Source organism: Caloenas nicobarica, chromosome Z (assembly GCF_036013445.1).
Source record: "Caloenas nicobarica isolate bCalNic1 chromosome Z, bCalNic1.hap1, whole genome shotgun sequence".
NCBI lineage: Eukaryota > Metazoa > Chordata > Aves > Columbiformes > Columbidae > Caloenas > Caloenas nicobarica.
The window spans coordinates 93,036,312-93,058,611 of NC_088284.1; the positions used below are offsets into that span (position 1 = coordinate 93,036,312).

General features: G+C 45.4%; 1 protein-coding gene across 1 annotated transcript in view; it reads right to left on the reverse strand.

The window, feature by feature from the left end:
• The window catches only part of LRRC8D (leucine rich repeat containing 8 VRAC subunit D), a 52,280-nt gene extending 32,568 nt beyond the window's left edge, over positions 1 to 19,712 (reverse strand). Inside the window, exons 1-2 of the mRNA XM_065655946.1 lie at positions 19,600 to 19,712; positions 8,053 to 8,192 (exon numbers count right to left, since the gene is read on the reverse strand). The gene's annotated coding sequence lies outside the window, so the exon portion shown is untranslated. The remainder of the gene's footprint in view (positions 1 to 8,052; positions 8,193 to 19,599) is intronic.
• Between the last annotated feature and the right edge of the window lie 2,588 nt (positions 19,713 to 22,300).

Genomic DNA, 22,300 nt, shown 5'->3' on the forward strand with positions numbered 1-22,300 from the left:
TTTGCTGACGTATTAAAACAAGGTGGTGGCCACTGAATATCATGCCAGCATACACTGAATGGAAGGACCCTGTCCAACCCCTCCCAAAACAACATAAACCTTGAAACAGGCTCATTTCAGGGAACGGATTAGAGGTTGTTTTTTCAGGTGTTGCTCTTGCACATTGGATCCCTCTGCCAGACATTGCAGTTTAGCATTGCTAAACGCATACACTGCAGAAGTACCTAGAGGCCTCAAGCAGGCCAGGGCCTCAGCATGCAAGGTACAGAATATATACATAATACTCAACAGCCCTTGCCTTATCATATTTTTCTATTTCAAGTGTTTGTCTTCCCACTAATACAGCTATGTGAGCAACCCACACAAGCAGAAGAAACTCAGTGACACTGCAAAATACCAACCTTAGTTCTACCAACAATGTTTATAAGTGCTATCCAACATACAAGGAAAATAGAAGTAACTCTATCCCTCATTAGGAGCTTACGTATAAGGATCTAGCTAAATGTCAAAGCAAAGCAGGTTTTGGGCTTTTTAGGTTGGCATAGCTCCAGCTATTATAACAAAGACAGAAGTGGCTGTTGAAATAAGCTTTGGTAAATGTTTATGGATGAGAGCTCCAATTCTCATCTTCCCACCCGCTACAACCTAGACATACCTTTTTAGTGAAAGAAAGTTTCTCAGTTGTTATCTTCAGACTGAACCCTGGTGGAGACAGAGCAAGAGTGCAAAACCAAAACAAACAAAAAAATTTGCATGAGCTGTAGGGAGAGAAACTACAGACGGAGTGCTAAAAACCACATTTGCATATCTTAAATTAGTTGCATTAAAGATGGACAAATATGCCATAAGTCTGAAATTATGCTTAACAAGATGATGGAGTTCATGGTAAACTGATTATTTTACCAAGCTGATAGCCAGTTATCCCAGATGGTCTCAGTCTAAATACACATACCAGGATGGCACAATCCAGAGGACAAGCAGACTGATACATTCCCATACCATTACCCATGCTTTTTGCTCTGTGCTGCTGTCCCTTCTGATGCTCCCCTGCTCCACCACCACCCACTTCTGCCTTCCCAAACACTCATCCCCATCCTGCAGAGCTTCCCCGCAGCTTTCCATACCATTCCCTCAGCTGAAAAGGAAATACTGGCATTGCTGTGGATCTTGACAGCAGGTTACCACTAATCCGCTGCTGTCCAGGGACTAGCGAGTTCACAGACTTGGGAAAAAACAGGCATTACTCATCAACCAAAAGGTGGTAACTTGACATGGGGTTGTTTAGCTCTATCACAGGCCATTGCCTCTTGCATCTAAAGAAAATCACAGAATGGTTGCGGTTGGAAGGGACCTCTGGAGATCATCTAGTCCAACACATCTGCTGAAGCAGGTTCACCTAGAGTAGATTGCACAGGAATGTGTCCAGGTGGGTTTTGAATGTCTCCGGAGAAGGAGATTCCACAACCTCTCTGGGCAGCCTGTTCCAGTGCTCTGGCACCCTCAAAGTAAAGGAGTTTCTCCTCATGTTTAGACAGAATCTCCTGTGTTTCAGTCGATGCCCATTGCCCCTCATCCTATCATTGTGCACCACTGAAAAGAGTCTGGTCCCATCCTCTTGACACCCATCCTTGAGATATTTACAAACACTGAGATCACCTCTCAGTCGTCTTCTCTCCAGGCTGAACAGACCCATCTCTCTCAGTCTCTCCTCACAAGAAAGGTGCTCTAGGCCCCTAATCATTTTCGTAGCCCACCACTGGACTCCCTCCAGTAATTCCTTATACTTTTTAAACTGGGGAGCCCAGAACTGGACACAGTACTCCAGATGTGGCCTCAGCAGGGCAGAGGGGGAAGAGAACCTCCCTCGACCTGCTGGTCACACTCTTCTTAATGCACACCAGGATACCATTGGCCTTCTTGGCCAAAAGGGCACATTGTTGACTCATAGTCAACCTGTTGTTGACCAGAACTCCCAGGTCCTTCTCTGCAACACTTTCCAGCAGGTCCATCCCTAACCTGCACTGGTGCCTGGGGTTACTCCTCCTCAGGTGCAGGACCCTACACTTGTCCTTGTTGAACTTCATCAGGTTCTTGTCTGCCCAGTCATGCAGCCTGTCCAGGTCTCACTGAATGGCAGCACAGCATTCTGGTGTGTCAACCCTTCCACCCAGCTTGGTATCATGCAACATCCCTATTTCCACTGCCCTCCCCATACCACAGGAATGTCCACTGCCCCAGCAGCACCACCAACATCCCACCCCAGTGTCACGGGCGGCAGCGAGTCGGGGTCACCACACAGCACAACCTGCCCAAAAGGCAAGGCATAGGGACTGCCAGGTCCAGCTGCAAACTGCAGACAGATCCCAGACCGTAGTGCCTGTGCAAGCAACAATCTGGGTTTTTTTTCTGGGGGGGAGGAGGTGGTGGTGATGGTTGAGCTCTAAAGCCCCAAACCACAGTGCTTCCTCCATAGAAAAGATTGAAAAAAAAAAAAGCAACACACACACCACACCTTCCACGCTCCCCGCCCCCCCAAACACACCAAAAAACCACAAAAAAACCCCCACAAAACAAACCTGGGCAGTGTTCTCCTTAACTACTGCAGGACTTCAAAGCAAAACAAGGCGACGGAGGGGGGACTGTCTGGGTTTTTCCTTTTTCACACAATTTCTTTTCATGGAATTTTATTTTTTCCCCTAATGTTTCAAACAACAGTAATGTTAACAACCATTAAGTTCCTTACGTAATTCTTTGAACTGCCTATAAAAATGGTTTTGCAGACTGCTTGGAAAAACATTTTATTTCAAAATGTAGCAGACTCAGTTTATGAGCAGAAAAAATATCACATTTTTTTCTCCCAGCTCCTGCAGAACATAAGAGTTAAGGGAATGGGAAAGAGATTGATGCTTTATTCATTCAATCAACTCTAATTATGCATAGAAAACTTTTCCACAGCTTCCAATACACTGAGCAAGAGCTATTTCATTAAATGCAAAGTCAGATAAGTGAAAAGTTTGGGAGTTTATTGCTCAGCAACAAAATCCAGGATTTTATATACTCAGTCACCAGAGGCAGCGGAATGTTATAATTGCAAGCAATCTCTAGCACTTGAAATAATAAAAACTAGAGAATTGCATTATTTATTTATTTTTTTTTCTAAAAGAGGCCTGTAAAAATCTGTGGACAGAGTAACACAATATTACAGCTAAACCACAGCAGCACTAAAATAATGGAGCAACAAAGAGCTGTTTGTTCAGTCTTCCCTTGCAAATCTTTCTCTACCCCTCCATCTTTACTGTCAGTGGCACCAGGCAATAATGTCATCAACTTCTTGATGGTGAAAAAGAACATACCCTAAGAGGTGCAAATATAGCATTACTAGACAACATGTTAGGCCCATCTATGCAAGGTAAACCAGGTCCTGGAAAGGCTAACTTTTTCCCATCCTAGCCCAATCCCTTCTGTGGTTTCTCAGTTGTCAAAAGTGTTTCACCTCCCTGTGAAACTAAATCAGGTACGGACAAGGATGGACATACCTTACCCTTTGATGCTGAACGTCCCCATTCTGATTTCCTGCTCCAGTGTTCACAGCCAGCCTCCAAGGGAACAAGCACACTGTGATGGTGTTCCCTTACTCAAAAGGGCACCACTTACTGAAGACAGGGATGAAACCTGAGGGAGTGACTACCTGTTGAGAATCTCTTCTGATCTATCCAAAACACACCTCCTGAGATTCCAGTCAAGAATGGAGAACAGGTAAAAATTTCAAAACACCACCACACTGTACCAAAACAAATAGCTAAGATTACTGCAACCTACTGAGTTTGGTACACAACCAGTAGGAAACAGGTCTACCCACACGAAAACACGCAACATGACATTACTTCACCGAAGAGAGCAGTGCTGTGTTTTGACCCAGCTCAGGTTTTTCTCTGTTACAGCAGGTGTGCTGACAAACACCTGAGCCCTGTCTCCTTCTACCCGGCGCTGCGGCTGGTACGGCCACCCGCCGGGCTCCGAGCAGCTCCGCTCACAGACGTGGCTGCGGGGACCGGCTTCTGCTCTCAGAGACAGAGACAGCGACAGCCCGCACCCAGGCAAAGAAACGTGGGGGAAAAAACAGGGGGCGGGGGGGAAGTACGGCTGTTTTCCAGCTTCTGTATCTAACGTTAACGCTGAAAATCCTGCTGGGAGGACAGGAAGAAAGAAAAGATAACCTGACATGAAAATTGTAACATGGGAGTCAGTTACACAGAAGTCCGTTTCATTGCAAAGACGTCATCAAAATGACATCTATAGCTAGGAAAACATTTACTTCTGCCTTGAGGCAGCCTTGGCAATAATACTGTTGCAAGCAAAATCCAGTTGATCGGTTTAGGGAGGAATTGAAATCAATTTACTTCATTTGTCAATTAAGAAACTTATAGTTACTGCTTCTGGTATTGAAACACATACACAGGTGGGGGAAACAGCCCTTGTCCTCCAGCCCCCTGGCCGTACCTGGTCCCGGCCCGCGGTGCCGCCCGGGCAGTCAGGGTCCCTGCAGGGTGTCCCGGCCGCCGCCGGGCACATAGCCAGTCCTTCGTGTCGGCTGGGGCCAGCTGGAACCGGCCATGACCGGCACAGGGTGGCCCTGTCCTCCCCCCAGGCCCTCGCTGCCAGCACCATGCCAGGCAGGGCCGCTACCAGCATCCAGGTAACTCCGCATGTGAGAGGGCAGACCCGCAGGGAGCCCCTACGACATGGCGGGAGCCTAACTCAGTATTTAGTTAGAAGTTGATCTGCAGGAAAACATCCAGGATAATCTGCCATTTGCAATATGTGTGGGACCAGCACGCTCTCCCACAGAGAGCTGAGGGACACTTCGAAACACGCAGCTCCTCAGGACATCTGTCTTTTGTCCGCCCTTTGGTAACCGTTGCCAAAAAGCGATTTTTATTTTGTCCAAAATTGATTTTAGTTTCATAAGCAAACTACTCACGCTCTCACCCTCTGCAACGGGCTCACACAGCTCAAAAACACGAAATGCAAGTGACAATCGTTACAAGCTACACCTGGCACTCACTCCATGAGCAGACCAGAGCAAGCTGACTCAGGTTACCTCCAAACATTAAGTTTGTTATCAATACATTTTTGTAATTAACTCACGGAGGGAGCTGATGCGTAGCAAATACATCTGTTCAGATTTGCCTAGCTCTGGAGCATGAATGCTGTCTTACACCGCACAGAGGAGTTACACTCCAAAATGCTGGTAAAGCAGGACACATGAAATGAAAGAAATTAACCAGGCAAAACACCCTTCCTTGGGTCCCTTCATTCCTACTTCCAGAAGGTCAGCACTGCCACTTATTATGTGCATATAGTAAACAAATAGGTTATACAGACAAGTTGTTCTTAAAACAAATCAAAAGCACACCAGTGAAACGTGATCCAAAATAAACCAGCTATGTTTGAGGATTTCACTGTTTCCCCTGGCACTTCAGGATTCTGCAGCTGCAGAAATTTCTCTGAAAAAAATTCAAAACAGCTTAAAGCTTCCACAAAAGAGGTTTCCAGACACAAATGTATTTTTTATATATATATATATATACACACACACACACACTCCATCACAGTAACCAGACCAGAACACTAGCACAGAAAAGCCCCTAGCCACACCTGAACATTTTGCTGATTTAGCTGTATCAGCTGAGATACTTTTTTTCCTTGCTTCCCAACTATGCCAGCAAAACCCTTACTGCAGAAGCCCTTCTGGTAGCTGCAAAATTTTTCTCCCTGCATAAACTGTTCCTTTCATAGGACCTGGTTTAAGCAGCACCAGCAGAAAAATTCCTTTGGTAGCCATAGGGGCAGGTCGGGAGGACGCGGCGAGGCCAGCTAATGGAAGCGTGCAGGCAGGAGGGGTAAGGCAAAGGAGAGCATTGCATCAGTCTAGCTTAGGTCTGCAGAAAAAGGGAGGAAACAGTAACTGCCATCACACCGGGTTTGTGCCAGCAGAAACTAAACTGCAAAGTCATAATCCTACTACAAGAAGTAACAGCAGTAAAATTCTGCACACAGGTCAGACTGACCAACTTTGCTTTGACAGACATGGCATTTTGTTTTCTATTTGGACTTTTGTGTCATGTTTTCTGTATAATGTATAATCTTCACAAACAGGCTGCCTGAAAACGTAAGTGCAAGCAATTCAATTTATGTCAGGTAGATACTAACCCTATTTGTCCCCCAAGAGATGATTAAGTGTCAGTTGGGTTAACTGTTTCACAACTAAAATACAGACCACCATTTCTTTGCCAAAACCTACCTCACAACTCCAAACCAAGTGTAAAAGCCTCTTACGGGTAAAATCTTCCAGGTAATTCTCCATCCAGGAGTAAACAACCTCTCCACTCTTCCTAATGCGCATCCTTATAATGCAGACTTATCCTGATTACATGAGAAGTCCTGACTATTAAGAGTAGAGAAGTGTGGGTTAGAAAACAACAAAAAAAGTTAAGACAGATTCAGTACAAAGACTGCTTTGTCTGTTTCTGCTCAAATATAAATCTTCGCTGTCCCCCTTTTTTTAAACCCAGATCTGCTGCATGTTATCCAGCCTGCCACATCACATCAACGCAGAAACCAGTAAGGCCTGGCGGCAGAATTTAGGTCAGCTTGTCTGTGGAGTACATAAGGTCTTGCACACAGCCATGAATTTCCTAGTAATGCTTCAATAATCCCTCTTCATCCTGCTATGCAGCTATTTTACTAGTAGCTGCTAGCTTTCCTCTAACCCCCTAAGAACAAATCTCCACAGGAGGGATGTTCGCTGGCCACTGAGCCACAATCTCTTCCTTGGGAAGCAGGAAGCTGGTTATTGAATCAAATAAATGCTGATTCTTATTTCCCAAGACAAAAAAAGTGAAGAATTCCCAATGCCTGCTAGAAAAGGACTTCCTTTTATTTAACCACACAAGGAAAGATATAATCAGACAGAGCTGGAAATTACCCCTAGAACATTAGGAATAATTTCCTTAATAGACCATCTAAACAAAACCTCACTGTTTCCGTGTGGGTCAATAAATTCAAAATAACATCAAAATGTAACTAATAAATTGAGACAGTCTAAGGGACAGATGCTGGTATTTCTGGAGAGAAAGCATCCCTTGAGGTGAAAAACACTGTGCCTCTTCAAAGAACGCTTCCCTCTGAAAGTGAATTGCAAGCCACTGCCACCCCAAGCATTGCACGAGCACATATCAAGTATTAGCCTGGCTCTTAAGGAATCTCTAAGGTGCATAAAAATATGCAAAGTCTTTTCAGAACATAGTCCTTGGAGCAGGAGTTCCACATAAGCTGAAAATTAGTTATGTAAGAAAAAAAAATTGAATGCAGTAAAGCAAAATCTTGAACTTCTCTGACTCTTCATACAACGAGACGAACTAAGTCTTCCTAAATATGACAGTTTGAAAGATGTGAACGCAAGACTAAATACTAGTTTCCAGGAACAGTTATGGGAATCTCAGCAAATAAAAACACAGCTAGCAAGCTGACAGTTGGTTTTATCTCAAAACCCATCAGTCTGCTACCTTTCTGTGCTCTATGCTGCTGCATAACATTCTGCTCCTCGAAAGCTGGCACTTATATCCCTATTAGAACAAAGAACAAAACTGAGGAAAAACTGTCCTTCAAGACATCAAATTACTCTCCAACATTCAAACATTCACTAGGAGTATTCCTCGTCCATTCTTTCCAACTTACATGGAGCCTGGATACAGGTATTGGCAAACACATACTAAGCTGTACTGCAAATTAGACGTGTAAATCAAATACCCAGAAAACACAAAGTCGCATTTGTTTATGTTTACCTCGGATGTAGTACAAAACACAAGCATATAACATGCACCCATGCCAGGCACACAGATGATGTGGTTGTCGTTAGCGGGCCATCATCATATCACACATGTTAGCAAGACTTTTTAATGAACAGAACTCTATTTTTATAACTAAAGATCATCCACAGCTTCACTTCAACTCGGCATCAGACAACTCTTCCCATTCCCAGCTCGGTACCTGATCAGGCTGTGCTTCTCCTCTCTCCTCCTCCGGCTGCAGCTGGGCTGAGCGCTGGTTCCAGGAGGCTCCGGTGACAATGACACCAAGCCAGGCTCTGACGGTCACTTTCTCATTTTGACAAGCACGACGGACACTTCCTGTGTAAAAACAAACTGCTGTGAATCAAAGTGGCCAAATAAAGTGTTGATGTTAGCGGGGTGTCAGAGAAATGCCACTCTGCGACACACAAGCGGAATGTTAGTTGTCCTTTTGCCACCAGCACCTGATCTCTGAGGAAGGTTGAGCACACCCTTATTTTAATAATTTTTTAAATACTCTAAATGAGCTGTCCTATTCCTGAAAGGCAGACACCCCTCAAACTAGTGATGTGCCTTTTTCCACATTTTCTTAATTATATTAGCTCACTGCAACTTAAGCAAGCATGCCGCTGTTCCTGCGCTGCTGCTTTCCCACACCACAGCGAAAGTCAGGCTCGAGCCCAATGACAAGGCAGCTGAAAACACCGCCTGTGCTCCACATGACCACCTCGATCGCACCTGAACCGCTGCGTTACAGAAGTATGCCAGGCAAGCAGCCTACCTTGAGTCAATGACATGCCTGGAAAACAGCTCTATCCCCAGGATGAACAAAATGGAGAAGAAACAGGATTTCCCCTCTTTTTTCTTTAGCCCCACACTTCCACCAGCCAAGACCCCAGCACAGCTGCCTTTGCCTCCAGCAACTCAGAGGCTTCAGGGCAGAGCAGAGCCCACAGATGCAAAGCAATAACTCAGCAAAATGAGCAGCCAGACTCCAGCAGGTAATTCACAAGTATTTATTTTAGTTTGGTGCTTATTAAGTATGCCTCATTATAAATCAAGTATTTTACAGTAATTGGCTCCAATCAACAAACACCGAGAAAGCCGCTATGTAAGACCAATGCTGCTTCCTAACCAAGTCCCCCAGCAACAGGCATGACTCCACGGGGCTGTGTGTGCCGCAGGCCGGCCGTGCTGCCCTTCTCCTGCCCCCAAGCAGCCCTGCTGCGTGCCCAAGCCCTGCCGACCACCACGCGCTGCTGCCGGGGCGCAAACCACATACACACTTCCCTATTCATGTATTTTCTGAAGTCTTCTCAGGTTGGGCACCCACTGGCACTCAGAAGGCCACAGGAACACGCCCTGTGTCATGCTTTCCACTGACAGCATTTTAAAGGTCAGCATGAACCTGCTGTTCCAGATTTCTTCTTAGCGGTAGAGACCCAGGATAAGGTGATGGGGAACACGCTGCCAAATATGCAAAAATAAAGTAGGCATCTTAAAGAATTTCCTCCTTCAAAGGGTTTGGGATGGTCAGGTGGTCTCGGGAGAGCTAAATCCTTCGCAACATACATCACCAGAATTGGAGATTTCAGGGACAGATGTTTTTTAAATACATGGAAGAAAAAAATGCTCTGACAAAGGTCTGTTGCAAGCAGGTTTCAGAATAGACCTTTGGATTGTATGTGAGCTCTGACAGAAAACACTCTCATAGCCACAGGGCTGATCACCTTGGCTGTTTCTGCAACCTTTTTTCATGAGGTCAGAGACCTACGTAAGAAGGACCTAAGCAGAGCTCGCCATGCCCTCCAACCCCTCCTCAGCAGCCACCCCAAAGGCAAACAGTTTTTGAAAACAGAAGGCAAAGGCAGTTCCCATCTCCAAAGTAGGAGGGCTGCATTTTTTGAAAATGCATCAGCCTTAAAGGAAAGGTGCCAAGAAGCCAATCACCACCACACTTGGTAAGGCATGGAAGAACACGACAGCTTGTCTTCAAGAGCTCCACCACAATCTGGAAGACTACTGAGGTCCATCACCACCACCCTCCCCTTCCCAGTACGGACTGAGCAAAGGACTTGGAACATACCTAGCAGAGAGGTAGAAGGAAACAAATGAAAAAACACACTCATAAGATTTTTTGTTGTTGTTGAGAAGACACTAAAGCAGAAATTCTCATATAAATCATACTAGTACGTAAGTAGACACCTGGGCAGAGCCAAGACCAGTGAAGGAATCTTCCCTGCATTTTTTGCCACAGAAATTCTCCTGGATTTTGTTCCAAATCCCATTTGAAGAATTCTGTCTTTATACTTCTTCCCTCAGCTCTCCCTCCCATTTCTAAATGACAACTTCAATTTATTAAAACAAAGCAACGCCTTACTTACAGAAACATCTGCTCTGAGACTACATACCCACTCTGTAACAGAGTCGATATGTGGGACAGTGGGTACAAAGGAGATTAAGTAAGGAGCACATGTACCACTTCTCTTATAACCTAGTCCCCTCTAGCGCTCATTCCCTTTAATCCCTTCTCTTTTCTTTCAGGCTCCTTCAGCACAGGGAAAGATTTACACCCCATTTATACTGAGGTGTTGGGATCACCCAGTGCCAATTTTATCTGAATCACAACCATGCATTTGGCACTTCAGGCATAACACGTGCAACCTCCAAATGCCACGTCCTATATACTGTCGCTTACATGTGGCTGCCTTCATTTGTACAGTCACTAAATCGAGCATCTTTTCCACTAAGGGAAACATTATTTCTGTTGCATTTAACAGAGTTTGCATTTAACAGGGAAATAATCATTACTAACAGAGTGACAAAAATCAGATGGTGCACTTACAGAGCAAATTATTATGAATTCTGTAAAGAAAGGAGAAGGAGGGAAATGACAACATTTTGGGGAAGAAGTAGAGATCAAAAAAAGCAGCTAGTAAAGTAAATGAAGCAGTTCCAGTCATTAGACATTTAATTTTGGCACAACTGAATAATTCTCAGTTCCACATGTATCTCCAAGTACCCAGACACCAGCAGACATTTGACAAATCACTTTGGTTAAAATGCTATGTTTCTCCCTTGTTGCTGTATAAGAAAAACAACAAATCACCACACAGGAAAAATGTCACGCCATCAATAGAAGAAAAACCCCAAACGAGCACAGTAACCTACTGTAGAAGTATTGTCAAAAGCAGCATGTAACCTGGCCAGATAAATACCAGATTTTGTTGCTATCTCCGAGCGAGGTTTTGCGATCAGCCTAAGCCGATTTGTGGCTACCCTGCTGCTGAGGAGAGCAGCTCCCCCCTCGCCCCTGGTGTGTGCCCGGCGAGGCAGCGGCAGGGGGGCAGGCAGGGCTTCCCCTTTCAACAGCAGAGCGAGCCCAAATTTGCTCCAGCTGCTCTTGAAACCACATTCCCTTTGGAAAGCACCTTAGGCACTGCTCCTACTCTGTGGGAGCCCACAGGATCCCACTGCTGCTCCCTGCAGAGATCATTGTCCCACCAGGGCCTCCCGGCAGCTTTTCACAGGCTGCCCAACACCCCCTTTATTTCAGGAGCTCCCTGTAATTCTTTCTCCTTGTGGCCAGCTCTTCTTCCCTTCTCCATGAGCCAGAGGCTGCGCGAAAACTTCTCCCTGCTTCCTCTTCCCTGTCACAGAAGGCAGGAATATAACCAAGACATTAACAAATCAAACCTTGCCGAGCAAGCAGCCAACATTTCCCAGTGCTATGGGTAACCTGTTGTCTGATCCACAGGCAATAAGAGACGGGGCTGCTGCTGGTAGCTGATATTATGTTCTTTAGCAGCTAGCAAGCCAGACCTAAGATCTTACAAGTTCAGACAGCAAGCAGGTAAATAACCACACACTGAAGAAGCCTTAACATGGCTATCGGAGTGCAGAGGGCCGTCATCCTCTCTTCATTCGCGAGCCAGCGAGCAGAGGAGCAGCACTCTGCGTTTCTTGCACAGACCAGCTGCGCGCTGGTTGCGACCGGCTGCTCTGTGCTGCTGTGCACGTGGACAGACTGATTTTACAACGCAAATCACGCAGCTGCAGAACTATTCGCCCAAAGCCAGGCTTGCACCAATTTATAGGTGCCCATTAAATTTGCTGTAATGAATACAGATGTCCACACAGGGGTCCACGTTACTTTGCAGCACGCTTTCAAGCTGATGATAAAGTGAGAGAGAACTTGCCCGTTCAGCTGAGAGCATGAAAGGCCTGCTTCTGGAGGTGAGACTCCCTCAGGCAAACAAACAGAATTCATACACTTTCCACGTGCAGAACAGCACATACAACTTCATGCTTTAAGATATTCTTTTATATTTACTCACACTTACCTCAATAATTTCATTATCTCCTTTCCTTTGCCACACTGTTACTATTTTCTTTTGTATTTTTGCACGCCTCTCATGGTTTTATTTTCTGGCTTTACTATGTTTTACTATTTTTGTTCTCCTGTTACTCTGGCCCCAGCAGTTTCTATCTTTAAAATCTGTTTCGGCTAAGCTGATGGATGCTAATAAGGACACTCCTAAATTCACCTTTCAATCTAGGTACATCCTAAATCAAATTACACTAAAAATAAGCAAAGCGTAACCACAAGTTTTAACCACTGAAAATAGAGTCTTGTCCAAACCACTGCATTTTTCATTTTCCTGATTTATTAGTAGTACAATTCTGTCTCATTCTCAGTCCACTCTTTTTTCCAAGAACCACTCTTCTCTCGTTACTCTCCTGCTAGACACTTTCCTACCCACTTTCCATTGGGGCACCAGCACTGACCAAAATATCCATTTCTGCAGCACCGACAAGCATTTGTGTATCTGCATTCCTCTACTTCCTTGTTACAAGAGCCAACAGATCTGCTGTCAGAGGGAGAGGAAAGGAGAGGAGTAAAACTATGAAGCCAGTCTTCTCTTACTCTCTGCTAACAATGCCAACGAGGTAAGACGGTGAAGAAATTTAGTACGGGTTATGAAACAGCAAATGTTACTTTAAAAAACTAAGTGCATGAAGTTTCATTTCCCTTTTGTCAGTTCCTCTTCTAAGCTAGGTAGTCTAGGCCTTATTTCTTAATTTAATTAGACAGAAAGCCAGTGCATGAAAGTTTCTGGATGGCAGCCATTGAGAGGAACCCTGTATGCAGACTTCTCAGTTTGTATTTTTAAACACCAGTCGGATTAAGCGTGAAGTCTGGTTCCTCCATGCATCCTTGATGAAGGTAATTGCTAATGCATGTGGAAGTGTTTGTAACCATAGTGGTGCTTGAAAATGAAGCAAGTTAGAGCACTACCTTTCACACTTCTCTCTCAAGTTTTAATGCAGAGACTGTCAGACCAAAATAATTCCTATCCTTTCTTTCCACAATCTGTACACAAAGCAGTATGTACCAATATGCAATACGGACTTTTTAAAAATCATTCATTGACATTTGCATTGGTTTAGCGGACAAATTTGTCCTGAACAATCCAAATGACGTCAGCTTAACAATGTGTTCCTCTGTGCAGGACTGCAAAGGCAACAAAATGTCCATTACATAATACTTCTGTATAAAATATTAATATTCACAGAAGAAGCTTTTGAAGCGAAAGGTTATTTTCAATTATTAGCAAACCAGTGTTGTATAAGCTTGGCTTTTTAACCCGTGTATTTGAGATAGACAACAAACGATACTTTTTGTTGACAAAATATGACAAATCAACTTTGCATGTGCACACATCCAGGTATATAAAAGATTCCCCCCTAAGGTTACCAGCTTTTCTTTTGATGTCAAGGTACTACAAGATTGTAGAACTGCCTCAATCTCTAGCGCATGCAGCTTCAGCAAGCCTGCACTAGGGTTACTCCAGGCATGGCTGTTCTTTATACAAGTTCTCACACCAGGTGAAGGTGTGCACGTTTCCTTTCCTTCCTACTCTGTGATGGCTGAAGAACAGAGTGACAGTCAGACGCCATATTCAGATACACGTCCTATGCACTCATTTTCTCCTTAGAGCTATAATCCCAAGTTGGAGGGGAAAAAAAAATTAAAATTTAAAAAAAAAATCACTGCAGCAAGAATAAAGTGCTTCAAAGTCCACTCAAAAAAACAAAACTGCTTTTAACAGGCATGTTGGTATCTGTGGCATTGGCCAGACTTGAAAAAACTAGAGGTGCGGCAGCCCTGGCTTCTGTAGAACCCAAGGGCAATGAGGAACATCTTTTATAGAGAAACTTATCTTGGTGCTGACTTGCAAGGAATGAAGTCCAAGGAAGGAAAAAGAAAAAAAAGAATCTGCATCTTGGCTGTGGCTTTGTAGCCATTAGGCTGTGTGAGGCGGGTAGGAGCCTGCCTCGCTGCTTCACTGCAAGGGCTACAAAGAGCCTTCATGTTTGGTTTTTTCCTTTCTGTGTGTATCTTTACCCAATGAATCTAGGGAAGGGGTCCATCCAGAGCATCACTGGTCTCCAGCAGATGCTCCAAACATTGTTTGCTGGAGGTCTCATCATATTTACCAGCTCCATGTGAGTGTCACAGATAAGACATCTAAAACAGCAACAAACACCTGTATTTAGGTGGCCCCACCCATGGTCTTGACATACAGAGGAAATCATCAGGAGACATGACTCAGACAGAAACTTCCTGAGCAAGAGAATAAAGAGGGATTTTAAAACTCCTGTTTGGGAATTGTGCAACTTTTTCAAATTTAAATGCACAGCAAGCAGTTTGAAGAGATGTTTGACAGGAAAAGGTAGTAACAGCATTTAATTATCAGTTATGCCCACCCCTTGGGTCTGAGAATTCTTCCACCGCATTTTCCTGGTCTTTAAAGGAGACCTTCATAAGACAGAATACCTGAGACTCTTGACTTCTAACCAAAAAAAAAAAAAAAAAAAAAAAAAGTGTGTATATATATATATACACACACATACAGAGAGGGTTCTTTTTTTACCACTAACAGGGAACAATGCAGGTCACAAAACTCGGACCATTTCCTTTTCTATTGATCACACAACACAAAATGTAGGACCATGGTGAACAAAGGTGACTGCTGTCCTCATCCACTGCTGGCTGCCACATGCTTTCAGCCTGGTTATGTTTTCTGCTTCTTCATCAGAGTTACTTTCGTCAAAGAAAAGGGTCTCCAAAAAGAAAAAAAACTGAACAACAAATAACTTTCCTCCTCCTCTGTGGCTGTATTTTACACCATGACTGCTTCTCAAGTCTTGAATATCACAACTACTTAAGTCTTAGAACAAATCACTTTGGATGAAAGAGCTCAAGTGGAAAGAAGGAAAATTATAGGTAGCAGCAGCTTTGAGACTACATGAACAACGTGTTTTCATATCCTGATTTATACGTGGAGAAAGGAGAAACGGGAAGGTATTTCTTTTAAAACAGTACCAATAAATGGGTCCTTGGTGCAGCCATACTCTCTTCCCATACTATTGCTTGCCTCCAAGTGTTGGGCGAAAGTGGCATTTTGCTGGTTTGATTCCAACAAAAAAAGCTTTCGCCTTCCAAGGACATCTCCCTGAACACTCTGGCAGCTGCTACATGAAGGTCTTTAAGCTTCTCTTCCTATCTTTTTCCTGATGGGGGACAGGAACCTGTTCTTGCAGGACTGGAAGAATACAGCTGAAGAGAATGAAGAAATAAGTGAAAAGAGCTTCAGTTCTTTTAATTAAAGAAATCTGTGGCGAGAAAAAGATTGAAGCAGTGTCAATTACAGTTAATGACATGGAAATGAGTATTACTGATGGTATTAGAAAGCGCCAACTTGACTTGTGACGCACTTTCCTTTTCAACATGCCAAAAACCAAGATGATTCTCAAGAAGTTAAACACTAGAAATACTGGCTTTGTTCTTTCCTAAATTTGTTTGGAATCTCTGAAGGGAAAAATTGTTTGGCAAGCAATCAGTACCTATTCTTTGTTACGTGGTTAAAACAAAATTGCACTCAGTTTGCGTAGAACAGAAAATCTTGAGCCAAACCCAATCCCAACGCAAGCAAGCCAAACTTTGAAAAAACACAGCTTAAAGTGTTCTCAAGGTAAGAGGGACAGAACAGCTTTGAAACACTAATTACAACTGCTCTTACACATATTATGCTGGTAGCTGCTAGAAAACTGTATTTCACAAACATCCTTTGCGTATTTCAGCCCTTGTCTGGCAGATACTTACAAGTGCAGGCCCACAGCACCTCAGCTTCACAGCCCAGAATAAACACCATGACCCCAGAGGGCCTTACGCACGCGTGCATGTTCACGAGACTATACATGCGTGCAAAATCAGTCATGTGCACAAGCCTTCGCATGGTGAAGTCCACAGACTTTTCACTGCTTCTATAAAAAAAATGTTTAAAATGTCAGTTATGCAAAAGCACAGACACATCTTTACCTAAATATAAGGTTTCTGGAGAAAATTATCTCGATTTTTCTTAATACATAAATAGCTTGGGTTTTGCTAGGAGATAATCTTACCACTGCCGAGAGACAATAAACAAATAAAACAGAAAGGAAGGAAAAAAGGAAAACTGTGTAGTCTAGTTTCAATGGTAGCAAAAAATGGAGAAATTTAAACAGGAGAAACTGAAATAACATTTTGGTTTTGCCACTTTATACAGTAACATTTGAGTATAAGGTAAATACTACTAATTGTGTTTTACGAGTATTTAGGGTTCTACAGCAACTGTATAAATTAATTGGAATATACAGATTGTTCTTTCAAAAGGAAATTAAAACCCTTCAGAGCTCATTATTTGGTAAAACACTAACTCTGGAACTCTCTTTTGTTTGCATCAAGTTGAGAAACCAATTTATTGGGTTCTCTCACGACATCCTTTGTGACTCAAACAGCCACCACCAGCCCCGCGCTGACTAAATGCTTTAAGCCCCAGGGCACTAATTCAGGACACTACAGTGTCCCTGTACCTGTATCAAAACTCCCCTCTGGCTCTTAGAGGTGCAGGAGATGGCAAAGGGAGACCCTGCGCCGAGGCGCTGAGTCAGCACTCTGCAGTCAGCGCTCTGCCGGCAAGCCAGCCCACGCCAGCACACCCGAATCCAGCAAAAGGAGAAACCAGCACAGCAGCCGGTGCCATCGGAGAACACAAGGGGGGAAAGAAACTCAGCCAGCGGTACAGGACCCGGTTCAAAATCCACTTACTCCCACTGGCTTCAACAGACTTTGAACGGGACCTCAACGCACAGAATAAATTGGAAGACCCGGAGAAATTAAAAGAACTGACTTCAAGGCAGGAAATTTCAGTACAGTCACTTCTTATAAAACTGCACCAAGCCACAACACACATGGTTGCAAGCGCTTTGACCACATGGATGTACGCACCCTTTTCTCCACTAGCCTTTGTTTTCTTATCCTCCTGTCACTGGCAGGACCTATCGGAAGCATATCACCAACAGCATTAGCTTTTTTCTCACTCTCCAGGCATGCAGTCAAGAAAGCTGTCCATGCATGGGATGCACAGGTGCTGCATCTCCATACCACCACCTGCCTATTGCCACAGAAGAGAAAAAGGCTTGTCTGAGGTGACAGGAACACAGGGGTAAGAAAGAACTGGAATACAAGAACTATATTTCACATGTGCAGCTATGTGTTAGTGCAAGGTACACTAGTTAATCTTTCCACAGCAAGCACTTAAGTGCTTTCACTCTCTTTGCACTGTTATTATACAGGTTTGTGCCTATTAATAATTACCTTGCTATGAGGGCAGCATGCAGACTTTCTCCGTTGCTGGTGCTGCTGCTTTAGAATCCCTCCTCCAGGTCTGAACACGCTGGAGAGATTACTGTTCCCCCAAGGATGCCAGGACTGGTACAGATATCTATTGTGCATATCTGGATCCTCCACATAAATCAGTGCTTAATGCTGCTCCCTTCCCCACATTACCTCATGTAGCCTTTGTAAACTTTGGATCTTTATCACAGTAGTCTCAATTGCAAATAACAGTATATATTTAAATATTCCTTGCTCATTATGTTCAAGAAAACAGATATAGCAGACATAACAGAGAAATGTTTTTTCACACTAAGCAAGATACAGGCAAAGCACCAAATGAGTTTACTATAAAGGCAACGCTCGCTCAGAAACATAGGAGAAAATGGTGTACAGCACAGAAAATATAGCCACAGTAGCATATTCCTAGGTCAGAACCTCATAAATCAGTTTCAACTAACAATAAAAGGTTTATAGGGGTTTTGTAAATCACAAAGAACGAATAGGATCCTGGCCTCCCAGCAAGGTTTGGTCAATTGATTTAAGATGCAATCAAGAGCAAATAACCTAACCTTCTATACTACCATTCCTTAACCTAAGTTTGAAGAAAGAGGGTTTCCTTTGTCACCAGGAATAGGGAGGTGGAAAATAACGGGGGGGCGGGGGAAAACACAGAGAAAGGGACTTAGCTACCCCATCCGGAATGAGAGTGCTTTTTTGATAGCTCAGAGCTTCAGGATCAAAATCTCAGTGCTGTCTCTGCAAATTTCTCACATCCTAAAGCACTCTTTCCCAAACAAGGGGGATAGCTATTCCTCACCTTCTGTTTTAGAGGCAGAAAAGATGATCCTTTCCTATCACAGCTGACAGACATAATACTGAAATAAAATCCAAAATACTTCCCTATACTTAAAACAAAAAGCTTCAACTGACAATGCTTATGAGTAGCAGGTACCCCAAAGCCAGTACTGAAGATGTTTCACACTCTGCACCAGCAGCTAAGTCAAGTAAAACACCACTTTCAGCACCACCATTACAGGAAGTACTGCTGAGACTTATTCCACCAAACAACAGGCTGGTTACCACTACCGTCCTCCATTTTCAAGTCTGAGAAACCTACCTCATGGCTCTTACACACTGGGAGCATCCAGAGGAGAAACCGCCACAGGCTGCTGGCGTGCTGTAAATGCACAGCCTGCATCCCCCCGCTGACCGCAGACCAGCTGCCCTGAAGGATGCTGGGCAAGTCACAAGCTTTCTGTGCCTGGATTCGTGGTTTTTTTAACAGCAGTGGCAGCACTTGTAACGGGGACGGGGGGGAAATGGAGGTTGCAAGACAGAGGAGCTGCTGTGCCAAGCTCAGGGATCCTCAAGGAGCAGGAATCGGTATCACCGCGTACTGGGGAGCAGGGGGAAGGGAGGAGACGGACCTCGAAAAACCACAGATTATTCTCTGACGAGGGCCATTTTCGTCCTGAAGATGTGTTTTACAGACCCGTTTAGGCCCCTTTAACCTGCATGTGGTGCAACACCGAGAACAGTTGACCCCATACAAAAGAGACGTGGCTGGCGGTCCCCGCACAGATTTAACACCAACCACCATTCTCGGAAGGGGCTCGCTTTTCTCCCGGCCGCGCTCCCAGACCCGCCGCCGGGGCCGGCCCCGCTGTCGCCGCCGCGGCAGCGCACGGGGCGCCGCTCGCCCCCCGCACCGGCGGGCGCGTCCCGCGTGGGCGCGCACCCCCGGCCAAAACAGCGCGGCGGGGCCCGGCGGCTCCGCGGGGTCCCACCGGCGGCTGTGCCAAGGCTTTGGGGCGCCCCCGCGGCACACCGGCGCTGGCAGCAATAAAGCAAACCGCTCCGGGCCGGTTTGAGGGCAGAAAAAAGGAAAAAAAAAAAAAAAAAGGAGGCAAGCGCGACAGCAAGCGCAGGGAAGGAGAGGCGGGGGGTGCCGGTGCCGAAGCCGCCCCTTCCCCCGCGGCCCCTCCACCGCCCGCCCGCCCGCCAGCCCCGCGCCCGCCTCACCTCAGGGACGGCCCCGCGGGCTGGGGGGCCCCGAGAGCCGCCCGGCCGCACCGTGCGTGCCGCGGGGACGCAGACCTTCTGCGGGGCGGTCACTCCCGCGACGCTGCCATGCGGGCGGCGGCGGGCGGGGAGGGGGAGGCCGGGCCGGGCGGGCTCGGCTCCTAGCAGCGCCCTGCAGCGCGCTCTCCGCATGCGGCGCGCACCCGCATGGCTCGGCACACGGACAGCGCCGGCGGCGAGGGCCGGCCCAGCGGCGGCCAATGGCTCCCGCGGCGCCGCGCATGTGAGGGCAGGGTCGGCCCCGCCCGCTCGCCCCCCGCGCAGCCGCCGCGCTCAGGTGCCCGCGGGGCGCCGCGCACCGGGCCCGCGGCCGCCGGCTGCTGCGGGGCTCGGCTTTGGGGGGCAGCGGCACGACCGGGGCGGGGAGGCCGTTAAGCGTAACGCGAGCGAAGCCAGAAGCGCTGCCCGTGCGGGGCTGTGCCGGGGCGCCCAGCGGTGCCCGCAGGGCGCTCGTTTGGGCGGCAGGGGTAGAAGTGAAGCGTCCGGTAGCAAAGCCCGTGGCTTGTTCTCGTTGTGCGGATAAGCGAGATGTGCTGCGTGAGGTAAATAAAATAGCGACAAGATCAAATTATGTGTTTTAAGCATTAAAATATCTGGGGAGAACGTCAGTTGCTTTGCATCCGTCTTGAGCCCTCGAGGGAACCAGAAAGCCCGAGGCGGCAGCAGCCGGGGCGGGGGCAGCAGCGGCTCCGGGCTGAACGCAGCGCGATGAGAAAGGAGCTGAACTGAACCTGAGCCTCCGTTACAACATTGTTTTCCTCCTTAAACTGAAAGGGCGCCAATATCCTGAAGTCTTTGTTTGACACTGACCTGACAAGTGACTAGACTTGTGTTTTTTTCGCTATAACTGAGTGTGACCTGTTACTTTTGAAACTATATTCAACTTGATCTAGAACGGAATTTTTTAAAAAAATACTGGCTCATGTTCCAGATTTTTCTTCATCCTTATGATTTCTAGGAACTGAAGGAGATGGGAAACGATCCTTAGGTGCTTGTTCCAAATAGCTTTATGGCCCTTTAAAGATTGAGAATCTCCCCTTTATATTTTTAGATGCATTTTTAATCAGACCTTCTCATCTAAATGACTGTAAGATGTATCTCAGGTTACAAATGAAAGCAGTTCTTAGCAGCAATACGGCTTCTGAGATCAGAAAAAATCAGGCCAGCTTGTCCTGCTCTCAGCTGTTCAGCACTATTTTCATACCAGCATTTTCATCTGGTGGAGAATTTTAGCGGAGTTCAGATTTAGTCAATGAGCTGTCATTTATTTTAAGCTTTAATTTTTAATACCTTCATTTGGCCTTTTAGTTATTTTCTTCCTTGAGATCATCAACGCTTGCGTTATTTTTGGCCAGCATTTTATACCTCACTGTTTCCTCAATAAGGTGAATTTATTATCTATTTCTTTATTTTTGCTCTGACCCAGTGCCCAAGTAACACAGGCTGCGTAATACTGGGGCTCCACAGGAATTGAGGGTTAATATAGATAAAAGCAGTCCAATCTGGTAAACATCAAGGCAAGTAAAAACAGATAATAACAAGAGCTGCTGGCTGGGAAATCGTGACTCGCAGGCAGCTGGCAGAGAAATTCGAGCGGAAGAAAAAGGATTTTTTTCAAATGCCAGAGCTGGTCAGATCTAGCAGAATCCACATTCATTTGGCAATCAAGACACCTTGCCAAACTAAGGCACACCAGCAAAAAAACCCAAATAGCTCTGGGGACCAGAGGCAGAAGACACCTAGAAATGGGTATTTCCAGATCCAGTCAGATCCCCTTCTGATGGGGCAAACGCGAGTGTGAAAGACTTACCTCCTACAGAACATATGCTGCGTTGCTTGGTTTCATTTCCCGCCCCCCTGCCCCATTGTGATATGTGTTTAAAGGTAACTCAAATTGTCTTTAATTTTAATCTCTTTATGTTCCTTCCTTTCAAGCTTCTCTAGCAGAGACCTCTCCCACTGTCCCAGGTTTGGTTTTCTCTGGGCTCAAGTCTCAGTGCTTTTGGGCAGCTCTCTCTAGATCGCTGTTTCTGGCTCTTGCCACCTGGGACGTGCTGTTGTGGGACAGAAGGGAAAGATGGGGAGTTAAAAACCTGAGAAAGTTTGTTTTGGGCAGATAAACATCCCAGCTGTCCTGTTATCCTGCTACAGTCCACAGGGTTGTTTCAGCAGAAGTACAAGTCAGCCAGTTCCCAGTTACTCCGTGTGATAAAAGAGATGGTAGAAAAACAGAGACAGTGGGGGAAAATGGCTTCTTTCCACTTGCACAGTTTTGACATTGACCCTTTACAATTAAAATAATATTGTTGTTTCGATCTGTGGCTCAGAGGACTGAATTAGTGATTACATTAACAAGCAACACAGATGCAGCCATATGCCTCACACGATAAATCAATCCTGTTTGTTTTTATAACTGCATTTTAGTTTAATTTTTTCAAATTCCCTATACTTGACCAGCCAAAAGATGTCTGATTTTTCTGCCTTAGTGTTATCCCCATACTCGTATAATTAAAAATTTTTAAGAAAATCTCAGTCATCCAATAGAGTTACAGTTTTGGCCAGGTTGAAAGCTGACTATTTATTCCGAGATGTTTTCCAGTTCTTGCCCTGTTTCACTCTAAAGGCCATCCTGTGTGTCAGA